The sequence below is a fragment of the Lycium ferocissimum genome, unplaced genomic scaffold, assembly GCF_029784015.1.
Source record: "Lycium ferocissimum isolate CSIRO_LF1 unplaced genomic scaffold, AGI_CSIRO_Lferr_CH_V1 ctg4242, whole genome shotgun sequence".
In the NCBI taxonomy this organism is placed as follows: Eukaryota; Viridiplantae; Streptophyta; class Magnoliopsida; order Solanales; family Solanaceae; genus Lycium; species Lycium ferocissimum.
In genome coordinates this window covers 27,915-49,439 of record NW_026725616.1, presented here as the reverse complement: position 1 = coordinate 49,439, position 21,525 = coordinate 27,915, and the positions used below count along the sequence as shown (strand labels likewise).

The following is a 21,525-nucleotide window of genomic DNA, read 5'->3' as shown; positions in this document are numbered from 1 at the left end:
TATCAACTCCTGAATTTTGAGATGATGAGAGAGTGGATTCTAAAATGTATATCTAACTCTATTTATATGTATAGAATTCAATCAGAAGTAATATTGAATTCTGCTGAAGACGTGAACATGTGTTTAAAATCCAATAGTAGTTCTTTATAGCTGTGACGTGCCTTTTGTGGAGTTATATTGTTTGAGGTTCAGAATTTGTTTGGTTGTTCATTTATAGCAATTTTATGGAATAGTAAGAATAAACGAGCAAATTGTCTTTGAATTACTTGGAAAAGACTCAAAGATAACATTTGTGAATTGGAATTCAATGGAGTAGTAATTTCCGTGAAGGATCGATCGACTTTAGTGGAAGCTGCCTTGGTCCATTCTTGGTAAGCTATGAAGGTAGCTGTTGGGACGTGTAAAACTAAGTTGTATATTAGTAGCCGAAAAGAAAAGTAAGTTATGTGTTAATATTTCTATTGGCAGGGGACGTTATGAAAAAAATTCTACTTGCTTAGCCTAAAACGGAAAAAATCACATCATATTAAAGGCAGTTGTTGTAAAACTGAGTTGTACAGTATATTAGTAGCCGAAACGAAAAGTAAGTTACGTGTTGAATATTCTTATTGGCGGGGACGTTATGAGAAAAATCCTACTTGCTTAGCCTAAAATTGAAAAATCACATCATATTAAAATTATCTTTAACTTGTTTTAGCCTAAAAATAATTTCATTTCTTTTTAATTTTTTTTATTGTACATAGGGGAAGAGAAATGGGGGAGAAGATTACAAAATAGGATAAAATCTCCGTGCAACAAAGTGACAGTTTCATTATAACCAATCAATTGAACCTATAAAATAGGTAGTTTCATTAGCTTTACCCTTATTGTTCTTTCAATATAAAAGTTTAAGTTGGTAGATAATATACTTTTATTTGTTTAATTATGATCAGCATGTTAATTTACATGTAGATTTGATACTCTTTCACGTCACACATTTGATTGTCTTCGTAGATCATGATCGTAAAATAGCTTATTTACGCTTATTGTGCCACTCAAAAAGCTTCGACCTTCTTTTATAGAGCAACATAATTTTATCACTATCGCTTACTCTATTGGTTTTAATTTACATGACATAGCTTGTACTTTTTTCTGTACACAAAGTTTAAGGAAAAAAAAAATCTTCTTAGCTTGAAACTGTAGTGGTAAATATGTCAAAAGATTTATGGCCATAAAGTACGGTATGTGTCACGCCCCGAACCATAGCGTCGGCGTAACACGACACTCGGTACCTGACTGCATGTGACCGAGCTAACCACATGGCTTGCTAAATCATCATGAGGCATACATGAGCGGAAATATAACATAAAACATGATGGGCTTTAAGAAAACATATGAAGTCATAATGATTTAAAAGGTACTTGTTTAAAAACATGAACACGGATAATATCATAACAGAGCCAAAATGGCTAATCGACACTGAAGTCTGACATAACATACTGACTTGTCTAGTCTATGAAACCTCTATCATGAGTCTGACTGTAAATCATACTTGCTGGGACAAGGCTGATACGAGAGTTGTCCTACTGAGTAAATGCGCCGTCCTGTAAATCAGTACCTGCATTGTGAAATGCAAGCCCCGAAGGCAAATTATGGGCTTCTCATAGATTACAGACTGAGTCTCAATCACCAAAACAGTAAATTAAGACTAATCAAACGGAATTATAACTGACAATATAATATATCATGGTTCAAGTGTCAAGGGTTTATCATGAATATACCTAGAACCCTAAACCTAGTGCGTGTAAACATGGAATACTGAAGCATGGGGAAGAACAAGTATATTCCCACATGTGGATAGCGTCTACATACCTTAATTGCTCCAAAACTTGAATTAAAGAGTTGAACTTTGAAGAAGATTTCCAAAATCTTGAGTCTTGAAACTTGAGGTGGGTTTTCTTGAAAACCCTAGGTTAGGAACAATGATTTCTTGTTTAGATTACAAGGATAAATATTGGAATAGACTTAGAATGATTAGAGTAGGCTTACCTTGTTGTTCTTGATGATGGGAGAGGGTAGGAGGTCGTTCTAGGGCTTGAAGGAATGAAACTTGTGAATAAAAATGAGTTTCCCGTCTTTTAATGTCTCAGTTGCGGCATCGTTACGGACCATGTTACAGTCCGTAACACAGGTTACGGTCCGTAATACTGGACCGTAACATGCGTCAAATTTCCAATAAGCTCTGAAAATTTTAGGTTAGGATACGCCACCCGTTACGGGGCCGTAACACGTGTAATGGTCCGTAACGTGAACCGTCCTTTGGTCCAAAAGTTACAAGACGGTGATTTTCAGGCATACCCGTTACGGTATGAATGACGGGCCGTAACACACGTTACGGTCCGTCCCTTGTGGTGTAACATTGGGTTTTCTGAACTGAAACATATTTTTTATTCCAACACTCTCCTTCTTGGGTTCCTAACCTCCTGAGTCATGAATACAATTTAGTACGAATTTTACGAGGTGTTACAGTATGAAAGAACTTACCTCTAATGCTTTTAAGTAATTTGATGGTATAAGTGGAAAGACTTTACAAATAGCAACTCCCTCTCTCCCAATTTATGCCACACAGTTGAATTTCGAGAGTCAAATTTCTTAATTTTGACCGTAAATTCGAATATACAATCTTTAAGTTTTACAAAATAAAATTTATATATTTAAAAACTACGTAAAAAGTACTATAAGTCACAATAATTAACAATTCAAAATATTTAAAAGGAGTATGAAAGAATCGCGGTAAATAAAACGCGTTTGACTCTCGAAATTTTGAAATATGTCACTTAAATTGAAATGGAGGGAGTACTTTTTCAGTCCATCACATATAATTGAAAAATAGTTATCGTTATGGAGTTTTAGATTCTACGAGTGAAATTTTATGTCTTATAAAACTTCAAATTATGATAACGGACAACTTTTGAAAGACAGAGTCTTTCAAAAAAATAAAAAAAAATAAAAAAAAAAAAACTCGTTTAACTCTCGAAATTCTGAAATATGTCACATGAATTAAGACGGAGGGAGTACTTTTTCAGCCCATGTCATATAATCGAAAAGTTATCGTTATGGAGTTTCAGACTCTACGAGTGAAATTTTATTCATATAAACTCAAATCCTAATAATGGCTATTTTTTAAAAGACAGAGTGGAAAAAAGCAGTCAATTACGGCTATTTCTAACCTAAAAATGGGCCTGTTTTTCAAATGAATAGATCAAGGCCCGAAGCCCAATGTGTGTATTTCTCTTTTTCTCGGACAGTTATTTTAACAATTTCACATTTTTGCAATAATTTTAATCGTGAAAAAAAAAAAAATACTAAATTGGGTGGTTGACAGAGATTGCACTAAGAGGTGTTTGGCAGCTAAAGAAAGTGGTAGTCAGCTATTGCAATTGGGGTGGCAGTAGCAGAGGTATAAGGTAATAATGCTTAACCTGAAGACTTTTTATATTTATTGCTAATATTTGCCTTTTACATTAATCAAGAATCATAATTATGACTGTTTTTACTTTGGATTTTCGAGTCCCATCTTAATCGAAATGAGAGAGGAAAAGATGTACTCACTCTGTTTCAATTTGTTTGTAAAATGCGCATAATATATAAACAGGGCCCTTAAATTTGGCCTCATCCTCCAGGACAAGATGCTCCAGCCAAGTACAGACAAGAAGCCTAACTGTAAAAGTTAAACGTAAAACAAATCTTTGACGTGATACCTTAAATTTTGGAGTGTTCAGATGATCATTTTGTAAGTTGGAGTGTTCAACTGACAAAGAGGGTGTTTGGCTAAGCTTATAAGTGAGTCAAACCCGGCTTATAAAGACTTTTTAGCTTATCTACGTGTTGGTAAATATTAAAGTGCTTATGTTTTCATAAATCATAAGTCAACTGTCATCCCCAACTTATGACTTTTTAGCTTATAAGCAATTTTAGTGTGACCAAATATTTTACTATTTTATCCTTAATACTTTTTCGAATTCTCAAAATAACTTTCGAAAGGCATAACTCCTAACTTCCTCTTCACTCTGCATATGTCTTTCCTCCTTTTCTTTCTACGGATACATATAAATTTATAATGTTTTGTAAAATTTCTAAGGATATTTGCGTCATTCTAACAAAAAAACAACTTATCAGCACTTTTTACCAAAAAAATCAACTGCTTATTAACAATTTCAGCACTTCCATTTAAACACGTAATTGCTTATTTATAAAATTAATTTCAGCACTTAAAAATGCTTATCAGCTGTTTATAATCAACTAATCCAAATGGGCTCAAAGTTGAAACAGAGTTAAATTCTTTCTTGTACACCCAAAAGTTAGAAGCATCTTTAAAAATGAAATTAAGTTGAGGTCCCATTTATGTATTATCTAAAAGAACGCCTCTTTCTTTTAGAATCCTTAATTCCAAATTTTCAACGCATATATATTTAAAATCACAAAATGAGAGAGCATTTTGGTATATTCGACATATCTTTATTTTAAGGCATAACATTCAAAAGTTTTATCGTTCAAACCAGACAAAAGTTGAAAAGGGCTTTTATCTTTTACATTGCTCTTTTACATTAATCAGAATCATAATGAGACTGTTTCTACTGGGAATTTTTGAGTTTCGTGTTAAATGAAGTGAGAGGGGAAATATCAAATAGGAAGTGCGGTCCTATTTGAAGTTTAAAATGTAGTTGTTAGAGGAAAAGATTGTGACTTTTGATTAGTGAAAAAAAATGGAATAACAAATATTAATCAGACGTTAGCAGAAAAAAGAGGAAATTGAATGGACTGCTAGTTTCCGGATGACTGAGGAAGAGGATGCAGAAATTAAAGAAGCAACGTATGAAATTTTCTGTTATTGAATTTTGATTGAATGATCAAGCTGTACAATGCATCTTAATTTATACAAGTTAAAGAGCATCTTCTCTAACTAACTATGCCATGTGTTCAATTTCTACTAGCCACTCTAAAACAAAGTCTCTAAATTTACATAGTGGGATCTTTTATTCTCTAAATTTACACAATGGGATATACTTAAATAATTCTGGATGCTTCCTCTTTGTGGGCTTGTATGTTGATGCTGAAATGTCACTTTCAAGTTGTTGCCCAACACATAATTTGATCACTTAATTCACCAAGACCAACATTTACATATAGACTGTCGCCCAGACCATAAAATGGTTTGGAACATTTCATTTGACACTTGAGACATCGAACACCTTCCACATTCGAACAATTTGAACCACAAAAATCCTTTCTTTCATTTCTTCTCCAAGTTCATCACTGAATCACTGAATCTCCATGGCTGTTCTAATCAGTGATTCCAACACCCACCCACCCCTCACCCCCCCCCCCTCAAGGTGGAGGGGACGAAAGGACACCCAACTTTCCCAAAATACGGTGATGAAGAGGACCAGTGAGTGGTTTTGTGAAAATGTCGGCAAGCTGCGAAGAAGATGGAACAAATGAAAGAGAAATCAAACCATCAAGAAATTGCTGTCGTACAAAGTGACAGTCAATTTTGACATGTTTGGTCCTCTCATGAAATACTGGGTTCTTTGCGATATGGATGGCAGCCTGGCTATTTGAGTGAAATGGCACCGGCAAAGTGATCGGAATCGATAGATCTTGAAACAATCTCACTAACCAGGTAAGTTCTGCAACTACTCGTCTCATGGATCTGTATTCTGCCTCAGCAAAGCTAAGGGAAATTGAAGTTTGTTTCTTCAATTTCCAAGAAATAAGCGATCCTCCAAGAGATATATAAAAACCACTGACCGATTTTCTCAAATTTGGACAGGTACCCCAATCAGAATCGCAAAAAGCCAAGAGGTTGAAAGAAGAAAAAGCATTGAGGAAAAGCCCCAAACCTGGATCTTTGTACAAATATCGAAGAACTCGTAAAGCAGCTGTAAGATGAGGTAATCGAGGATCTTGCATATAGTGGCTCAGATGTTGCACAGAAAATGCAAGATCTGGCCTCGTATGAGTGAGGTAATTCAGCTTTCCAAGCAAGTGTCGATACAAATTAGGATTAGGAATTGGATCACCCTTATTGATAACTAACTTCACTGTAGGATCGAGGGGAGAAGATACCGGACGCAGATGAGCAGCATCAAATTCTTTCAATAGATCAAAGGTGAACTTTCGTTGAGACAAAATCAAACCTTGGGACTCTCTGATTACCTCCATGCCTAAAAAGAAATGTAAGTTCCCCAAATCCTTTATTTTGAATTCTTCATGGAAAAAAAAAGCTCAAGAATGAAGTTCGGAATTGTCATTTCCTGTTAATACAATGTCATCAACATACACTACGATCATAGAAATAGAGGAATCAGATCTCTTCACAAAAAGGGAATATTCGTTCAGAGAATGAGTGAATTACCCTTTGAAGTTTAAAGAAGATGTTAATTTTGAATACCATTGCCTTGATGCCTGTCGTAGACCATAAATAGATTTGCGAAGCTTACAAGCATGAGAGGGTGAGAGTGGAATAATTCCAGCAGGGAACTTCATATATACCTCTTCACTTAGATCACCATGTAAAAAAGCATTATTAACATCCAACTGAAATATACCCCAACCTTTTTTAACTGGTACAGCCAAGAGACACCTTATGGTAGTGATTTTTACCACGGGTGAAAAAGTTTCATTAAAATCAATTCCTTCTCGTTGGATATCACCTCGAATAACCAGTCTAGCTTTTAATTGTTCAATACTTCCATTACTCTTATGCTTAACCTTAAAAACCCACTTTCCATAGCTGCTTTCCAGCCCTTATGAAAAACTGCCCTTATGAAGAACTGCCTATTTATAACTAACAGGTTCTTGAACATTAGACAAAGTATGCAACATATGTTGATTAGAAAGGTGAAAGATTAGTGATAGAAAAAGAGGTTCAACAGAACTTAAGAGACAATTTGTGCTTACATCAGTAAGGTGGACAGCACTGCAGATATAATCTGCAAGATAGGAGGGTACTTTGTGTTCTCTAGTGGACTTTCTTAGAATAGAAATGGATTCAGTGTTAGGAAGAGAATCAGTGGTAGAGGGAAAAGATGACATGGAGGGAAGATGAGGAGAGGGAGGATTGAGGTTAGGTGAAGAAGACTGAGAGAACTATATGGTGTAGAAGAAGAAACAATTGGAGAGTTTGGATCAGATTGAGGTGTAGAAGGAGAGGGAGGACTGTCAGTATATTTAGGTGTATCAGGGGATTGAGAAGATGGATTAGAAACAGAAGAATCACTAAGCTGAGTAATAGCATTGGGTTGATGTGTAGTAGGAAAATAAGGGGAATGAGTGTTAAAAGAAGCAAAAGGAAAATATTCTTCATGAAAAACCACATCCCTTGAGACAGAAATTCTGAAATTAGAAAGATTAAGAACCTTATATCCTTTCTTGCCTTGAAGATACCCTAAAACACACAAGGTACAGCCCTAGGGTCAAATTTTGTTCTATGATTTGCCAAGGTAGACACAAAACAAAGACATCCAAAACATCTAAGATTAGAATAATTTGGTGTAGTTTAAAAAAGCAACTCAAAAGGTGTTTTATTGTGTAAGACCCTGGATGGAAATCTATTAATGAGATATGTGGCTGTTGAAAGGCAATCCCCCCAATATTTAATAGGCAAATGAGATTGATAAAGTAGTGCTCTAGATGTTTCCAATAAGTGTTTGTGTTTTCTCTCCACAACCCATTGAAACACCAGAAGTCTGATGTAAAATTCCTTGAGAAACAAAAAAGTCAGTTTGTTCAGTCCCTCTCCCTAATTCAAAAGCATTATCTTATCTTACTATCTTGACTTTGGTTTGAAACTGTCTTTCTACCATGATTAGAAAAGACTTAAGAACTGGAAAAGCATTTGATTTGGAACTTAAGAGAAAAGTCCATGTCCCCCTGCTAAAATCATCCACAATAGTAAGAAAAAATTTGTGTCCATTATAGGTTGGAGTTTTATAGGGTCCCCAAGTGTCAATATGTATTAAATCAAAAATATTCTTAGTTGAGATAGTACTGGATGGGAAAGGGAGTTTGGACTGTCTTGCCATGGGACAGATAACACAAGGAGTATAAAATTGGTGAAAAGCAGAAATGGAATCAAAACAAACATTCTTCATATTACTCAAAGGCATATGGCCTAACCTATAGTGCATAGCTGTTCTTTTACATTGTTAGCAAAAGAATACAAACATGAATGCAAAACAGAACTAGACTTAATGGATTTCTTTGTTGAATTGAAAATACTGGAATTTAAGATAGAACTAGAACTAGATAAAGTTTTGGTTGTTCGGAAATTTGCTCTAGCAGAAACTTGACTCTTTGATGGTGGTTGGCTTGATTTGAGTATGTAGAAACCTCCTCTTTCTCTACCAAGCTCCAGAGGGCCCTTCTTTGCAACATAAAACAAGTATAAGGAGTGAATAACACATAAGATTTTGAGTTGTCTACACAATTTTTGGACAGAAAACAGATTGAATTTAAAAGAAGGAATATATAAGACATTTGGTAGTAATAAATTTGGAAAAATTGAGACTGTTCCTGAGTGTGTCACTTTTACTCTATATGAATTAGGAAGGTTCACAATAATAGGTTTAGGAAGAAGAGTTAACTTAGAAATAAGGGATTTATTGTGAGTCATATGCTGAGTAGCACCACTGTCTAATATCCAAGAATTATTGTCAATGTTAACAAAGCATACATAATAGTTGAAAAACTATGTTATACCAGCACAACTCATGTTAGCTAAAGCCTCAGTCACATTTTCAGTCTGTTGTCCAGTCTTGAGTTGTTGAAGAAGTTCCAGTAGTTGACTCACATTCTCCTGGCTTAAGGACTTGGATCCAGCAGTACTGCTTTCTAGGATTTCATCAGATGAACCAAAAGCATTATTAACTTGTGCATTTCCTTCAAACTTTCTTCCCTTTGTAAACTTAAAATCAGTAGGAAAACCATTGAGCCTGTAACATTTATCAATACTATGTCCTGGTTTCTTACAATATCCACAAATTAAACCATTTCTTTTTGGGTCAAAACTGGATTTCTGCATCTTATAATCATTAAACCTTTTCCCTCTTTGTTGATTAGCAGCAGTAAAAAATGATTCACCAGGATAAACTGGTGCAGTATGAATTTCCCTTTGTTTTTCATGTTGTATCACTAAAGAGTATACTTGTCCAATGGATGGTAAAGGGGAAGACAACAGAATGTTTCTCCTTACCCCTATGAATACATCATTTAAACCCATTAAAAATTGTAAAACTCTTTCATCTTGATGTGCTTTGTGTCCTTTTTCTTTAGCACCATAAATACACTCACACATACAAGCAGAAAAAGTATTTAAATCATCTAACTCATCCCATAGACTCTTCATTTTAGTGAAGTAAGTTGTAACACTCGTGTTTCCTTGAGTTATAGCATTCAATTCTTTTCTAAGTTGAAATAGTTTTGCACCATTAGCTTGACCATATCTTTCTTCCAGGTCTCTCCACAGATCCTTCGCACTAATGGAGTATAAAACACTCTCAGCTATTTCTTTGGAAAGGGAATTCAGTAGCCATGATAGAACCATGTCATTGCATCGGATCCATGCCTTCAACAAAGATGAACCAGAAGAGGGAACGGCTATGGATCCATCAGTGAACCCAAGCTTGTTCTTAGCTGAAATAGCTATTATCACTTCTCTTTTCCAGCGACCAAAAGCTCTTCCATCAAAAACTGAAGAAACGAGACTCATCCTTGGATAATCTGAGGGATGGAGATAAAAGGGATGGCTAGCATCTACTACATCACTTGTAGTAGAACCAGCAAAAACAGAAGCATTACCAACTAGGGTGGTTTTTGCCAAAGTTTCTGTAATTTTCCCAGAACTGGACATTGTAAAATTTGATAAAGCAAAAACAGAAAATTAAAAAATGATTTAGATGCAAGGATTTCAACCTTGCTCTGATACCATGCGGAAATTAAAGAAGCAATGTATGAAATTTTCTGTTATTGAATTCTGATCGAATGATCAAGCTATACAATGCATCCTAATTTATACAAGTAAAAGAGCATCTTCTCTAACTAACTATGCCATGTGTCCAATTTCTACTAGTTACTCTCAAACAAAGTCTCTGAATTTACATAGTGGGATCTTTTATTCTCTGAATTTACACAATGGGATATACTTAAATAATTCTGGATGCTTCCTCTTTGTGGGCTTGTATGTTGATGCCGAAATGTCACTCTTTCAAGTTGTTGGCCCAACATATAGTTTGATCACTTAATTCACCAGGACCAACATTTACATATAGACTACAGCCCAGACCATTTTTATGGTCTGGAACATTTCATTTGACACTTAGGCACCTTCCACATTTGAACACTTTGAACCACAAAAATCCTTTCTTTCATTTCTTCTCCAAGTTCATCGCTGAATCACTGAATCTCCATGGCTGTTCTAATTAGTGATTCCAACAGAGGAATATGTATAAAAATAGTTATTATGTGGCGTATGTTAAGGTATGTATCTACTATTTCAGGGCATTCATGGAATCTGAATTCCCAGCATTCAAGTAGAAAAATTCGCAACTTGAGGTAGTCACTGAACTCAATCGTGGTCAGCATCCTTGCTTGAAGGGATTATACAGTAAGGCTTTGTCCCTCAATTCCACACTGTGAAGTAATGTTCTTTCTGTGTCTGAGGGGGATGCATACAAAGAGAGAAAAATTAGCAAGGTTACTTTCAATTATGGCTCGATGAAATCCGTTCTGATTTGGAACCCTCTCTAAGTTATAGCTGTCTGAACTGTAATTGGCAGAAGACATAGCTGAAGAGATACACTGAGTCTCAAGATCGATTTAGAGATCAAACGTACTCCACTGATCCCAATATCGTCCATTGAGGCATTATTTGTGACAGTATGAGTTTCTTTATCATTTGAATGTATGGTTATCTTTAGTTGTGCTAAAATCTAGTTGCTTCCTGTGTGTTTAATGTATGGTTATCTTTAGTTTGGACATGTTTTTGTGAATATGAATGGCCCTTATGACTAGTAATTAGTCACATTAAGACTTCTTGTTATGTTACTGTAGTTTTTGTATTAGGCATGTGTCTTGGTTGTGATGGTTGTTGGGTTAGACCGATTTAGTTGTATAGTAGCATGGAGTTTGTCTAGCTTTAAGGTGAACTCCGCTGAAATTTTCATTGATTGGTTAGACTCACTCAATGGGTTAAGCACAGTGCCAGTCACAGTTTCTAGTTGGTTTGTGAAACCCAGCCCAAAGCTTGCTGCCTGCCTCTGAACCCTTTTTATCTCCGCGATGGTTTACTGTCTCTCAACATCGATAAGGGAGCTGCATACGCCCTTCCTACAGTAATCTTCTACTGCCCCAGATAGTCCCTACTCTTCATGTATCCTATTCATTTTGGGTTTCCACCTATTGGACGTCAGATGTTTTTTGATTGACCTGAACATGGCTTTCCTTACTATGGGATCTATGCATTCATTCTTTTAGTGGTGCTCTCGAGCCCAATTGAACCCCTCTTAGGCTCTTTTGTGTTATTTACAATATCTCGTGGTCTACTCACCCATGCACCATTAAAATGCTTAGACTTGTGATCAGCCTATCAAAGATATCACAGGACAGCATCACAAGCTTTACTCTTTAAGTCATCCAATCAGATGGTTCGTCAACAGGATTGTGGACGTCTACGTCCTTAGGAAGGACAAATCACTATAATGTGCATAACAAAGGCCAAATTCTTCATATGTAGAGATGAGGAGAAGGCTGCAACAGTCAGCCGTTAAACAATGGAGTAACAAAGACATAAGATGGTGTGTGTTTTGTGCATTTTTCGATTGATTATATGTCCATTTTTTGCACTATTTATGAACAGTATGCCAAAGTATAACACATTAACAAAAAAAAAGCCGGATCAGGTAGTTGAGAGAGAACCATGGAAGTAGCAAAAACTAAAATAGAGACTTGCACTCCTGAGGACCATTTTAACAGGGCTTAAGTTTTATTCTTTTGCCACTTTGGGCTACAAGCGAGCAGATAGGTTTTGTTATTGACAGCTAAAGGAAGTGTCAAATATAATGTGTCATATCAAACACATTTTGCCACCTCGCAACCCTGTCCAGAAGTAGCCACAAGTACCTATACATGAACTGTACAAAAATGTGTGTTGTGAAGATGATATTCCTGATTATGCCTGGTATACTTGCGTTTTTCCTGTAATTTCTTTTCATGTGTGTGTACTGATTTTCCTTCAATCAGAGAACAAGAACGAGCGTGTTGTATGTGTGAAAAATTTGAGTCAAGACGAAGTACTCGAAGCAGCGACCAAGCTAAGGAATTCGCTTGGCAGAAAGGTGGTAAAGCTGAAGACTCGTCATGTCACTAAACAACCAAGCGTTCAAGGTACATGGTCAACAGCATTGGAGTTATAAGCCAAAAGAACTTTATGTAGGTGTTTCCTGTCTTCCTAGGTTTTTATCATATGGATCTATAAGTCATCGGTGTAGTCTTTTTGGACAAACAAGATGCGGACCACTTATGAGAAGGTAGACTTTTCCAATCGGTAATGCACTCGATAATGTAATAATTTACTCGTGGTGATAATTTAAAGGGGGGGGGGGAGAGGGGGTGCTATGTTGAAGATGCTATGGCCTATGAATTGAATGAAAATTGCGTATATTTATTTTGGACATTTTGTAATGGAGTTCTTGGATTTGGTAACTAGTAAATGTTGGTCATACAACGACACAGATTTCCTTTCCTTAACTGGTGGTCCAGATTTAATGAATTGATACAATAAAATTTAAATAACAATCAAAACAAATATCGTATTTAAACTAACGCATAGAATACAATAAGTGACAACCATCCAAACAAGCTCACTGTGTGTTCTTATTTTATTAGTTTTAGGTTCAGAACATCTCGTCAATATTGCATAGCATAGATCAGTTATTGTATATCAACTTTAAGTTTGAGTTTAAACTTAGAAATTAATTCACTTCTCTTTTTTACCAAACTGATGAATCCGTATCTTGAATTTGCTTGAATGAAATGGTTCCTTTAGCGGTGAGGTTGCAAGTATATATTTGCTTCTGAGTTAATAGGTATCATTACAGATGTAATGGTAATGTTTCACTTTAACGTTTTGTTCTATTTCTGGATGATATATGTGTACTGTGTTAGTGATCTTGTGAGATGTATTTACCTTGAGCAAGAGATGTATCATGAAAGTAACATCTGATACAATATAATTCACATTATAAGTATATAGAGATTTTGCCAGTATGTTTCCCATATTTTGAGTCTGAACCCTCTTCACCTACTAGTCCAAACAATAAGGGGTTGTTTGGTGGTATAGATCATGTCACGCCCAACCACGTGATGGCGGAAACACTGACTTGCATACAGACCGAGCGAACCACATGGCTTACCGAATCATCATGAGGCATACATGAGCGGAAATATATCATGAACGTGATGAGCTTTTATAAAACATGAGATGTCATATTAATTTAATGAAATACTTGTTTAAATCACAAATGCGAAATAACATAAGTTGAGCCAAAGATGACTAAACACCTTGCATGTCTAACATAACTAAGTTCGACTAGTCTATGAAACCTCTAATCGTGAATCCCGACCGGAAACATACTTGTCGGGATAAGGCCCCCAAGATACCTTTAGACGCAGACTAATTAAAGAATGACAATGTCTAAACCCCGAATGAGATGGGGCTCACCAATAAGTCGGTACGTGCGCATCCCACCGAGCGCAGGCGTCGTCCCCGTAAACCGCACCGCATCGTGAAATGCGGTGCCCCGAGCAATAAAAGGACGTCAAAGCACATTGAATGTACTTGGTATATAAAGCAACCGAAAGAAATAACATGGGACATGGAATAACATGATAAGAATCGAAATCGAAAACTCCGGATACGAATATGAGCACGACTACGAGCATGACCACGAATACATATATATATATATATAGCATACGTAAAACATGATAAGTAGGAGAGGCATTTCATAAACCGACTATGTGATATCACCACGTTGGTACGCGGAGTCCGGTCCCCTCGCCGCGACCGAACAGTAGCCTCATACCTTGTCGTGTATAAGATGGTATCGTGCCTCGATGGATCCATTCGGTGTAAAATTAAGGTATCGTCCTAACCGGGCGGAGCGATCCTCGTCCTACGGTGGCTACGTAGTTTGTGCTATCTAAGCCTTCTTCGGTAATTCGTGCAACTCCCAAAAACACGAACATAATATAGTTGGCTAAGAAGCCAATGATTTTCGTGAATTAACTTATACTTGTCTTGTAATCATGATTTCACGAAATAACTTGTAAACATGGTTTCATGAAATAACTTGTAAATAGTACGTATGTATCTTGAGTCATGGTATGAACATAATTATATAATACAAATTGCATGAAAACTTGTAGACATGTAGATATTCATGAAATAAGCATTTTTACTTAAAACATTTACGCAGGAACCCACGGAATGCAAGATATGGGTTTTCATGGATTACGACGGATTCTCAATAATCATAAAGAAATATTAAGAACTCAATGATGGAATTATAACAATTCGTACATAATATAATCATGAACATGGGACTGTGGTTATCATGAGCATGGTATAGAAACCCTAGTTTTAGTAAAGAGAATCATAATTCATGGATTACACAGTTAGGGAAGAAACAATGATGTTCCCACACGTAGATAGTAACTCTACATACCTTGACTTCCTGCTTTTGAGCGTATCACAGTGTCCTTCAATCCCTTCGACTTTAATCTATAGCAATACAGTCATAGGATTCTATATTAAGCAACAATATTCGTGCTTTGATCATCTAAGCATTTTATCAAACACTTGGTGGGCATGAAGCTCCACAACCTTCATTAATGGTGATTTCTTCACCCAATTCCCATTCTATTACTTCTAGGTGATTCTACAATCTTAATTCGGTGTAATTAACATCATTCTCCATCACCCATATGATTCTAACAATCTCAAGTCAACAATCCAAAACCCTACTATAGTTCGTAATTCTCCTTACTAAACCCATTTACTATTCTCCCCAAGAACTCATCAATTCACTATTATGAATGATTAGAGTGTAGAAGCATTACCTTTTTGACGTTCAATCCTCTTGAATTTGGGTTCTAGGGTTTCCACATTCAACGATAATGTTCCAATCACAACTCTATGGATTGGATGGTTTACTCACGTTAGAAAGAGATTAGGACTTGAATTCAATCTAGAATCATGATAAAACTTACCTTGAGGGTTCTTGAGGCTTGGGACTTGTTCCCTCTGACTTTAGGGTGATTTTTCGTGACTAGAGATGTTAGGGAAAATAAACCCCAAGCTTAAATATAACTTAAAACGCGAAATCCAACTTTTGACCCGAAATCGACCTGTTTCGCAATGGGTCCGCGATGCAGGTGAATCGCGCAACATTCTGCAGTTAACTACTCAGAGTTGCACGATCGGCCCGCGAAACGGGGCCTTCGCACGCGCCTCGAGCTCCCGAGAGAAGCGCGTGTGTCTTCGTTTTGTACGGTTCGGTAAAATAGGCATAACTTCTTGTACATGTCGCTCAAGGCCCATAATATACCGTCGGAAATCTATTTCAAAGGGCTACAACTTTCATGTTTTAAGTTTCCTCAAATTCCCAATGGATTTTCACGAAATTCGACCGGAAGATTATCAAAAAACTTAGCCGATTCTATAGACTTTTAAACGCCTTACTATTAGCCATATTGAGACGATCATATCTCCTTGCTCCACCCCGATTGTCTGGTCCTTATATCGTTAGAAAGATATTTTTATGTACTACAACTTTCATTGAGGGTACTTTCCCAAATTCCCAACTAATCAAAGAACTATCACTGCCCGAAGTAGGCCTATCAACCATTTTCGCAAAACGTTCAAACCTTTAATTTTTCCACTAAAACTCTAATGATATGAGTCTAACCTTAGTTCTTAGATACGGGTGTAACATTATCTCCCCGGGATCATTCGTCCTCGAACGATGGTTCTGGTTATAATCGCGCTAATTCTCGAGACTCTATGGAGTTTGGTAGCGTTTATTCTCAGAATTAAGATACCTAAACTAACCGATCGAGCCACGTGATCACCGAACCGACCGAATGAATACATGACTACCGAACCGAATGTCTACCGAGCCGTTCGAATACCGAAAACATAGAGATCATACTATAAGGATCTAAATGAATAGTTAGTTACCTTCAACATTTTCTCGCATTCTTCCTCCAAAGAGATGATATTTGGACTTCATGTCCTCTTCTGGCCCCATGTAGCCTCTTTAACTTTCGATTTCTCCATAGTACTTTCACTTTAGCAATCTCTTTAGTTCTCAACTCATGGATTGACAATCAATAATAGCCACCGTGGGATCTCTTTCATAAGACAAAGCTATCTTTAACCCCTATGATTTCGAGAACAACTAGAGACGGTCTCCCATGAACTTCTTCAAAGATAGATACATGAAATATCGGGTGTACAAAGAAAATTTTTTGGCAATTCTAACTCATAAGCCACTCTGCCCGATCCTTTGTGTGATTCTATATTGCCCAATATGGGGCTAAGTTTCCCTTCTTCCCAAATCTCATAACGCCTTTTCATAGGCGAAATTTTCGTAAACACCCAATCATCAACTCGACCTCTAAGTCTCTATGCCGCATGTCCGAATAGGACTTGGCGACTCCGAGCCGTCTTCAAAACGCTCTAAATCAACTTGACTTTCTCCATACCTCTATGCATCAAGTCCGGCCCTAACAACTCGTTTCACCAACCTCAAACCAACCAATTGGCGACCTACATCTCCGCCCATACAAGGCCTCAAACGTGCCATCTAGATACTAGAGCAGTAACTCTATTATAAGAAAACTCAATGAGAGGCAAATGGTCATCCCAATTACCTGAAATCTAGGACACATGCTCTCAACACGTCCTCAAGAGTCCGAATAGTACGCTTCCGCCCGGCCATCCGTCCATGCGAGTGAAAAGTGCCGAGGTTCACTCCGTGCCCAATCCTTTCGAAAGGTTTCCAAAAGTCCGCAAGGAACTCGAGAACCACGGTCTGAAATGATGGACAAAGGAGTCCCATGCACCTCGGATGATTTCTTGAATATATAACTTGGCATAATCTTCTCGAATCCGTAGTCTTCAACGGCAAAGAAGTGAGTCGACTTGGTAAGTCGATCTACAATCACCCAAATTGAATCATGCTTTCGAAAAGAGCGAGGCAAACCTGTTATGAAATCCATATTTATCATCTCCCATTTCTAGACGGGAATGTCTATGTTCTGAGTCAACCCACCTGGCCTTTGGTGTTCGGCTTTCACTTGTTGGCAATTTGGACACTTAGCCACAAAATCATGCCACATTTTTCTTCATGTCATTCCACCAATAAATCTCCTTAAGATCGTGATACATCTTTTGTGGAACACGGGTGAATGGAATACCCGGAATTGTGGGCTTCGGCATAATCCGATCTCCGAGCCCATCTATATCCGGAACGCATAGTCCGCCTTGGTATCTCATGGTACCCATCATCTCCCCCTTGTTCAAAGCGTCGTAGTCTGTTTGTGAATTCCCTCCTTTCAGTCGCAACAAGTAGGATCACTAAACTGTTTTTCTTTCACTTCTGCTACTAAGGAGGATTCAGCCCTGTTCTGAACAACAACTCCACCATCTTCCGAGTCCGAAAGTCGAATTCTTAGCTTGGATAAGCGGTGAACTTCTTTCACCATAGTTCTGTTGTCTGCCTAAATCATGAGTTGTACTTCCCATACATGATTTTTTTCTGAGATACTTCCTAAAATACTCATAGTACTGTTGTGCGCTAAGTCTATGACTAGCACCCTAAAGATTAGAGTCTCATGCAATGGCACTACTCTTGTGATACATATCGGACATGATCTTATAGTTTTTCCGTGATCACCTAATCGATAGTAATTGAACTTGACATGATTCGTTCGACGATCATTGTACTCACTTTGGGTTTCCTCTGTTGAGGCATATTCCTTATGGAGACTATCTCATAATGCCAACTTAATTGAACTCGAGGTTCTTTATATCTCATACTAACCCTTCAGTCTCTCAATTATCTCACCGGACTTACCGGCGATTTATGCATCTCCCCCTTAGACCAAGGCTAACGTCTTATACTTACAAATTTTTCTTTGATGGGATCCAATTAACATTCCTTATCTTCTCGTAGTTCCTTTGTAATTTCAAACACCGGCGACTCACTTCCTGAGCAATTTCTCGAGGAAAAAAACTAAATTTACTTATACGAACGGTTGCTACTGTATTCATAACTAGCATACTCCATCTTAACGACTTAACTCTGCTCACACTGTAAATCTTAGGACAACCTCTTTTGACAACTCTTAAAAAAGGCTATTCTTCCGTAGTTTACTCTCTTACGCTTAGCCGATTTCTTTTTCCACTAATCACTCTACTCGAACTTAACTTAAGCCCTTGGTTTCTAACACACATTCGGATGTATCCGAACCGTCACCCACTTAAGGTGTCTATCCGAATAAGGAAATCAAATCATATTTCTAATATTTCGCGCTGAAATTGCTAATGCATTGTATCTACTCAAAACTTACTTACTATTTTTTTTCGTTAATCACCCGCTAGCTTCATATTTTCTTATTTTCCGCTCAAATAACCTAAGTTATTTCTAACTCTCCTTCATCATCGTCGCTATCCTATGGTCGTATACTATCTTTCCTTAACTATGGATCACACTTAAGAAACTTTTCATCTATCTTATATGAAATATGAACAACTAAACCCAAACTTTCTATACACTTCAAAATCATATCGACTATATACATACGGGATAAACACTTACTCACATAGTTTAAGCGAGACCGTCACATCTCCTTATCTCATAATAATAATTACTTTTATAGTAACTTACAACCATCGTACTCTCAAACTCGATCCGACTAACTTAAACAAACTAAAATCATTCCCGAAAATTTAATATCGTCGCTTCATGGTTATTATTTCATACATACCTTTTTATTAACAGCATAGTTCGTACGAAAATTTCATTCCGTGGTGATAACTGGGATGCCTTTTATTCTTGACGACTCGTCAAGCTTCCAAGCAACATCGAGAACCGAAATACTGTGCTTAGCTTTATTACAACCCGACCGAGCTTGAGAATTAAGGCAGAGCCATCGAAACACATTAAGGCCCAAACGATACACCTCTTCGTGTCCCTATAACACTTGTTACACATAAGATTCCGAAAACTTCGTGGCTCACACCGGTATGTCACTCGAGAGGCCGGTGCTCTTAAACTCGTTTCCAAATTTTTAACCGACCTTTTTGATTTTTATCTAGACCTCGAGACTCAGTGTACTAGTCAGTAGACGGAGCGGGTCCCGATAGGCTTCCTAGAGAAAATCGTCCGCCTCCACCTTCGAGATCCTTCATGATTTACGTTTCCCCGTACTTAGCTCCTTTTCTAATTTTCCGATATCCTCTTGCCTCTCATTCTCCTTTCTCAAGAACATCATTATCATTCAACTTACCATTCATTCTACTACACCCTTCTCGCAACTTACATTGTATTCCACTTTCAATAGCACTTCAAGTCTCATTCGTTACCAGTTAGTATCGCACAATTGTACCCCGTGGGTAAACATCCTTACTGGACCTTGAATTATCCGTTCGTGCCCTCGCATTCGAAACGTATGTAATTTGATTGAAGAGAAGGTTACTTATTACTCTAAGCTTCATGGCACGATCTAGAGTGAAAGAAATGAGACAATCCCCGAATGTCTTGGTGGTCAATCAAGCTTAAATGTAATGGGGCCCTCACACATATAAAAGTGACCCAATCGGACACGGTTTCATAGACTCCCTAAAGATCATTGAACCTAGGCTCGATACCAAGCTTTGTCACGCTCCGAACCATGGCTCGATGGCGAAACACGCACTCGGTGCCATCTTTACGTACGTGACCGAGCGAACCACATGGCTTGCCGAATCATCAGAGACATACATGAGCGGAAAATATAACATGAACGTGATGAGCTTTTTATAAAACATGAGATGTCATATTAATTTAATGAAATACTTGTTTAAATCACAAATGCGGAAATAACATAAGTGCCAAAATGGCTAAACACCTTGCAAAGTCTAACATAACTAAGACTTGTCTAGTCTATGAAACCTCTAATCATGAATCCGAACATAAAAACATACTTGCCGGGACAAGGCCCCCAGATACCTTTAATGCATCAATGACATAAAGAATGACAATGTCTAAACCCCGAAGAGATGGGGCTACCAATATACGAGACGTGCGTCCTGCGAGCAGTGGCGTCGTCACCGTAAATCCATGCGTACGCATCGTGAAATGCAGCCCCATGGCAATAAAGGACGTCGACATTGAATGTACTAGTATAAAACACAATCGAAAGAAATAACATGGGACATGGATATATAAACACGAAATTGAAATCGAAAACTCGGGGACACCGAAACCAACATAAATATGAGCACGAATACATATATATATATATATATACGTAAAACATGATACGAGGGAGAGCATTTCATAAACCGACCATGTGATATCACCACGTGAGTACGTGGAGTCCGATCCTCGCCCGACTGCCTAAGCCATCTCGTATCTTGCCCGGGCACGAGATGAACATGCAATGGATCCAAAATCCCTCGAACGTGGGAAAATACGAAGGTATCGTCCCAAGCGGGCGGAGCGATCCTTGTCCTACGGTGGCTACGTAGTTTCGGTGCTATCTCGAGCCTTCTCGGTATTAATACAACTCCCAAAAACATGAAATAATATAGTTGGCTAAGACATGATTTTCGTGAATTAACTTGACATGTAATCATGATTTCACGACAACTTGAAAACATGGTTTCATGAAATAACTTGTAAATATGTATGTACATCTTGAGTCATGGATGAACATAGCATATAATACAATTGCATGAAAACTTGACATGTAGGATATTCATGAAATAAGCATTTTTATTTAAAACATGCATGCAAAGTTGGAATGCAAGATATGGGTTTTCATGATTACGGACGATTCTCAATAATCATAAAGAAATATTAAGAACTCAATGAAACGGAATTATAACAATTCGTACATAATATAATCATTCAAGTGTCTAGGTTTATCATGAATATGGTATAGAATCCTAAAACTTTAGTGTGTAATCATAATTCATGGAAACATGGGGAAGAAACAATGATGTTCACACGTAGATAGTAACTCTACATACCTTGACTTCCTGCTTTTGAGCGTACGTTGTCCTTCAATCCCTTCGACTTTAATCTATAGCAATACAGGTCATAGGGGATTCTATATTAGCAACAATATTCGTGCTTTGATCATCTAAGCATTTTATCAAACACTCGGGCATGATTAAGCTCCACAACCTTCATTAATGGTGATTTCTTCACCCAA

At 37.3% G+C, this 21,525-nt stretch overlaps 1 pseudogene; it reads left to right on the top strand.

Moving 5' to 3' along the window:
• Window positions 1-3,354: 3,354 nt before the first annotated feature.
• LOC132044359 (large ribosomal subunit protein mL43-like) lies at window positions 3,355-12,639 on the top strand (annotated as a pseudogene).
• Window positions 12,640-21,525: the final 8,886 nt, after the last annotated feature.